The sequence below is a fragment of the Lactuca serriola genome, chromosome 5 (genome assembly GCF_051521515.1).
Source record: "Lactuca serriola cultivar US96UC23 chromosome 5, Lser_US96UC23_V15, whole genome shotgun sequence".
NCBI classification, from domain to species: domain Eukaryota; kingdom Viridiplantae; phylum Streptophyta; class Magnoliopsida; order Asterales; family Asteraceae; genus Lactuca; species Lactuca serriola.
The window spans coordinates 291,786,472-291,793,707 of NC_136412.1; positions in this window are offsets into that span (position 1 = coordinate 291,786,472).

Consider the following 7,236-nt stretch of genomic DNA (forward strand, 5'->3'; position numbering starts at 1 on the left):
TTGTAGACATTCCAAGTTAGTAAATGAGATCAAGATTAGTGATTAAGGCAAGCTGACTTGCTCCGAAGAGATTAAGATCTTAATATTAGAATCTGAAGATCTTTTAAGATGAGAGACTAAGAGAGAATACGATATTTTAAGATAGAGATAGAATGATCGATTGAGGTGTTTTCATTCAAAATAAATGATCTCTATTTATAGAGACTCGAAGATTAAAAAAAGTTAAATTTGTCTAGGAGTTGCCATGCAAGGCACACTAGACAAAGAAGAGTAAAGACATAAAATAGATAAAACAAAACTAAGATAGATGACTTCAATTGAGGATGCAGTTCTTGGTTGCGGTGTGGAGCTTGACTGCGGATCTATTTGATAGCTTCGGATCTCTTCAAGTTTAAGAGGGTCACTTTTATGTTTCAACAATTTCCCTTAAGTGACCTCTTCAACTTTCCTTTCATTTGTTGAGGATAAGGAATTTGATGAGAATCCACCAAAACTTCCTGACTTCACTGAGCCATACTATCCTCCTAGAGATTTCAAACTTAACTTCTGCAGTTGTGTGTTTTGACTTGTTCACTGCAGTTTGAGTAACTTCCAGTTGCCTTCGGGTTAAGCGACTCATGGCAGTCATTGGGATGAAGTACTTGGTTTCATCATTATTTCGTTTGAAAATGACTCCAAGATCAGGGAATTTTGTTGCTCCAAGGGATCGCTCTTGAAAACCTTCAATCAGCACTGGAGCTGGGTGAAGAGGAAGGAGGTTAAACTTCTGAGCAAGTGATGGGTGGATGTCCGCGTAAATTTTTGCGAAGTCACAAACAGTCTCTTTTAGAAAGGTACAAGCTCTTTCATACACAGTCTTCATCTTTGGGTGCTTCTCACACTTGTTCTGAAATACTTTTGCAACCAGGAAGATTTCCTCTGGGTTCATGCAAGGAAAATCAGCTTGACTTCGGATGTATTCTGAATTTCTTCTGGTGAGAGTATATTGGATGAATTCAGCTTTCATGAATTTTCTTGGCTTGTAGTTCTTGACTGCAGTGGGTCTGTCATTCGACCAAATTTTCTTGATTGTAGATCCATGCTTGGCATGGAATGTCACACCCCAAAACCACGAACGGCGGAAACGTTCAGGGGTGGAGGACGTCATGTACAGTATCACAACAGTGTAATATAATAAACAAGCAACAACATCATCCATTGCATTATAAGTAGAGTTTTAATACATGTGTGTTCTTTCATTGTAATAAGACACCAAAAATATACAATCAAAATAAAAGACGAGACTTGTCTGCTCCGTCTTCTCAAAACCTGGCCATCGTACCTGTCTACTGTTGACCTGAGAATACAAGTTATTTTGAAAGAGAGTATCAGCTTTAAAGCTGGTGAATTCATAAGTAATTAAGTGTCATTGTCTTGCTTATGAAAATCTATTATGAAGACCATGTAAACCTTTAAATGAAAATGTTGATGTAAGTATGAAGAACACTAGAAAATCCCTTATTTTCTATAAGTATGAAATGTAGTCTTCTACCAAGACCCGGATGTTTTGTTATGACAATGTAGTCTTCTACCAAGACCCGAATGTTTTGTTATGACAATGTAGTCTTCTACCAAGACCCGAATGTTTTGTTATGACTATGTAGTCTTCTACCAAGACCCGAATGTTTTGTTATGACTATGTAGTCTTCTACCAAGACCCAAATGTTTTGTTATGACTATGTAGTCTTCTACCAAGACCCGAATGTTTTGTTATGACTATGTAGTCTTCTACCAAGACCCGAATGTTTTGTTATGACTATGTAGTCTTCTACCAAGACCCGAATGTTTTGTTATGACTATGTAGTCTTCTACCAAGACTCGAATGTTTTGTTATGACTATGTAGTCTTCTACCAAGACCCGAATGTTTTGTAAGTAATATGATAGCTTTTCCCTTCTATTGACTAGTACTAGAGTACTTAGTCTAACTCCTCGTTTATGTGAAAGTATCACAAAATAAAGTAAACAGGAAAAAATATAATCATGTAAGTGTTACCCTTGGATTACCAGGGTTAACACGACATCGCTGAAGCGAAAGGTATAACCTAATGAACATCCGAAGATTGTCCAATTAACCTCTGTGGCGAACAGTAGGTTCCAGGAATGGTTAGTCCCGTAACTGACTTTACATCGCTGTAGTCGAAGTAAATAACCTAATGAACATCCGAAGATTGTTCAATTAACCTCTGTAGCGAACGGTACGTAACTGTCTCCTAATATATGTAATAACAACCCAATGAACATCCGAAGATTGTCCAATTAACCTCTGTGGCGAACAGTAGGTTCCAGGAATGGTTAGTCCCGTAACTGACTCTATATCGCTATAAGTGAAAATAGATAACCTAATGAACATCCGAAGATTGTCCAATTAACCTCTGTAGCGAACAGTAGGTTCCAGGAATGGTTAATCCCGTAACTGACTCCCGTTGAATTGGGATGGGCTGGGTGATTTACTGAAAATACTAATAAATCGTCTCCACAAATCGAGTTTCAAGTATTCCTATAAGTATACACAGGTAATTGTATCTACGTAATGGTATTCATGTAATGTGTTCATGTAAGCGTATTCATGTATCATGTAAGCATATGTAAAGGTACTCATGTATCATGTAATGTACTAGTAAAGACTCATGAATGAACTGAATCTTGTGTGATTCTTTGTAATAGGAATAATGTTTGATATCTTCTAACTATCCCTATGATAGTTAACTGAAAGGTAATTGGTTGTTCAAGTAGGTTTATACACTCTTGCTACCCAAGAGTGTTGGAAACTAAATGAAGGGTGAAAACTATAATCTCTAACATATATATGAACATATGCGTATAAGTATAGTTTGGTTCAAGAAGGTAAAAATAATGGTTTTGCAAGATATCTAGGAGTTTTGAACAATAATTAAGAATGACATGATATCATTTTAATAAACATTTCAAAACTAATACTTTTGTTATCAAGGTATTTTAAGATAGAAAACCACTTCATGTGTCACCTTTTGAAATATGTAAAATCTACTGAGTGAAAACACAGTTACAAAATACATAAGGTTGCTTTAATAACATACTGTTTTCTACTTGTATTCCACCCCATTAAAACGTTTAAAATCATTTAAAACATTGATTAAGGGGTATGAACTCACCTGTAGTTGGTAGTTCAGATGAACTGGACGGTGTAGGATTGTTAGGCGTCAAGTGAGGACTTGTACACACACTACGATCCTAATGAACATATAATCACACATATATGCACTCAATTAGTCTCAAATTACTAATTGATAATGTTAAGACATCCTAGACATAATAAACACTTTATATAAGTGTTTTAAGTCCTAAGGATTGCATCTAAGCTATTGTGGGACAAGGCACTTGTGTTTAGGGTTCCAAAGGACCCCATATATGAGTTTACTCCTGATATACCAACATACATGGAGTTTACGGCCGTAAACTCCCAACCATGGGTGTATTGTGTGTTTTGAAGTTCCAAATGATTCCTAGAATTATTCCAACTTGGTGGTTAAATTCTTGGAAGGGTTTAAGGCACAGAAACACTCCATTTAGGATTTTACGGCCCTAAGGCCATTTCCCTTAGAGTTTGCGGCTATAAACTCTTAATTATGGGTGTTTTTGATGCTTTCAAGTCTCTTGCACATGTGGTACAGGTTCTAGACTTTTATTCCAAGTATATGAAAGCATTAGGCACACTTTGGTGCCCTTCTTTCATGTTTACGGCCCAAGAACTATGTCTTGGCCGTAAACTCACTTTGGAAGGTGATTTTGATGTGTTTTGGTCCTTGATTTAAGTGGGAACAATTCCTAGTAAATGTCCAATGCTTTAGGTGCCTTAAAAGCACCCTTTTGTGCATGATTTTTGGAGTTCACGGTCCACGATCCTCTTGGGCCGTGAACTCCCATACATATGTGTTTCTTTGGTGTTTTCATGTCCCAAGTACACTTATAAACAAGCCTAAGGCAGTAGTATATCGCGGGGCAAAGGCTAGGCATTGTTTTCGGGAGTTTACCGCCCAAGAACACCTTGAGGAGTAAACTCCTAAATCTAGTGATTTAGCTATGTAATCTATGTTATGAACACATTTAAAGCTATATAACACTACTAGAGAGGGGTACTCACGATTTGGGATAAAAACCCGAAGATCCGTGAGAGAGAAAATGGCTTTTCTCTAGTTGGAAATGCGAATAATGAATGAATTTGGTTTAGAATTCTATTTATAGTCCTGAGATATTTTTGGCAGAAAATATTTTTATTCCTGAAATGATCTCTAATATAATAGAGTGTTGGAATAACAGTGTTGCACAAAACCCTAGTGCACCCACTCTCCTGATATCTCCTGAAGTGTAAACCCTGAATTACTCAAACTTACGCGAAAAAGTCTGAAAATTAACTGTGACTGCTATAACTCCTATTGAAGTGATATAGTTTGTACAGAATGGAAATTTCGGGTTGTCACATCATCCCCCTGTTAAAGGGAATTTCATCCCGAAATTAGAATTTAGGCAAGGAAGTATGTACGAATGATCGAGTCGTTATGTGAACTTCATAATCGATTGGTTCTCGCACTCCTAAGTGAAATCGGGTTCTCAGTTGGTATCGCAACAAACCTTCACTAACGGGCGACGGCGTTGCTTCGTCCGCTTGACCTCTCGGTCGAGGGTCACTACAGTTCTAATATGAAGGCAAGGATCTCGTAAATCTCGATCTCGTCGAGAGGGATTTCAAAAGTCCTAATGGAAGGATACTGTTTCAAGTTCGTGACGCGAAGGGGAAAATGTACGTTACTGAGTTCGCGGAGTAGGTCTAGTTTGTGAAATGCAGGACCGATTCTGGTAAGAATCTCGGATATGACATCCCTAAAATCACGGCCAGAAAAGACCGATTTTCATTTATGCTTTTAAATAATTTCAGAGTAAATCCTTTTGATTTGAAAGAGTTGCGGAATTTGTTCCCAAAACAAAACATGATAAAATAATATGTATCAAAGCATTTCATCAAGAGATGCATTTTCATTATATAATCAAAACTCAGTATGTCATGTTCCGATACAGACCATAAAGCATAAACGATAACATTACAAGTCATTCAACAAATATATACATATACAGACTTGTAAACAAAACAACTTGATGATTCAACCATCTTATGCCCTCGCGCCACTACCTGTAATACAAATAAAACTGAGTGGGTCAGGCTTGGGAGCCTGGTGAGCATATAGGGTTTTCAACCCACAATAAATAAGTTATATTTAATTTCACCAACCAATCACTATCCCGATTACCCATTCCCGTTATCCTCACTTTACGTCCCTAAAATAACATCTATCTCAAGGGACCTAATCTAGGATTTTCATCGGGACGGACATCACTGCTAAGGGGTTTCCTCAACAATAGATATCCTAAAGGCAACCATGAGGGGGATAGAGTACACCGGTGAACACATCGTTCACAACACCTATAGGTTATGAACCTGCTAGCGTTCCACTGGACTGTCTAGAAGGAGTCCGTGGTCGTTATCCATACTCCGCTGAATAACTAGATCAACAACAACAACAACATCGAGGCCTCTCATCTGTTTATTACACACCAACTATCTACCCATGTTTTACCCAACATATTAGTAGATAAAATATATACTTTCATACATAGTTTGAAACCTGTATATCATTTTCATTCAATATATATATTCCACATAACAGATGAGGCATACCCACGTAACACGTATTTCATAGAAAGCAATTCAGATCTATGAGATGGAAGAGGGTGAACATACATTCACACACATAACAACAAATTCTACACATAATACGTATTTCGTATAAAATACTCCATAATCATGTGTTAGAACAAAGTAACTACACACTCACACATACAAACAACAATATACTTAATACACTCGAACGATACTTGTATTATTATCGTGTTTATGAAAGGTAGTATACACTCACTTGATCTGAAGATGATCGGACAGCACTACGACTTGCAGAAGTAGTAATCCTCAGCAGATCTGGAAGATCTCTACAAAAATCAAACTTCTCGCGGGCAGAGCTTCGGCTTGGGAACCGCACTTCTCGGGATCTTCGGGATCTCGGGACTTGCCTCGGGGTTCGAGAATAATACCGGGGCTTCGGGGTATTTCTGGCATGCAAAACGATGCAAAACGGGAGAGAGAAGAGAAGAAATTGGCAAAAGACTCGGCTGCCTTCGGATCCTATTTATAGGAGGCTGGAGCCTCGGAGTACGCGTGGCGTACAGGCGTACGCGGGGCGTACTGGCCTCCGAAGTCGTCACTGCATGCGTCATCCGAAGTGTCGACACTCTTCGGAGTACGCGGGGCGTACGTCGGATCGGACTGGTGACTCCCCCTTCGGATAATGCCGGATTTTTCATTTAAAAATAAATACAATTTATTTATGAAACTTCATAAATTCATATCTTCTTCATACGAACTCCGTTTTCGACGTTCTTTATATTCACGCGAAGGTGAGACTACGCTCTACAACTTTCGTTTAGACTCCGTCGGCTAATTTTAACTTTATTTTTATTATTTATTTTTAATACGCCGCGACAGAAAAGCTTCGTTATAAATTCATAACTTCTTCGTTTGACGTCCGTTCTCACCTAACTTTTTATCGCTTCGATACCAACAACGAGACCTTCGATTCTCTTTTAGAATGTTTCGGCTAAAAACCGCTCGATCTCAAATCAAGTATTTCAGGCTGCATACCGCTAAGTCGAAACTTCGATAAATCATAACTTCCTCATACGAAGTCAGATTTGGGCGTTCTATATATTTATTCGGAAACCTCGTTTCAACTACTACAACATTATCCAAAGATATTAAGTTTATTTTACACTTAAATTTTGACGCTTATTTTTATTCTTAATTAATCAGACCACATAATTAAGCAATTAAGCACAAAACACGTAATACTCAAATAATACATTCTTATTATTTCAAAACGGGTTACAAAGGTTAACCTAGACTATTACATTGCTAAAAATGGCAAGCCCGGAAACACAGGCGTTACAATTCTCTCCACCTTAGAATGATTCCGTCCCCGGAATCACACATCAACAAACAAATGCGGATAGCGACCCATCATGTCACTCTCCGTCTCCCAGGTGAGATTCGGCCCATTCGTGTGTTTCCATCGGACAAGCACTAACCCAACCATCTTGCGTCGCAATTTCTT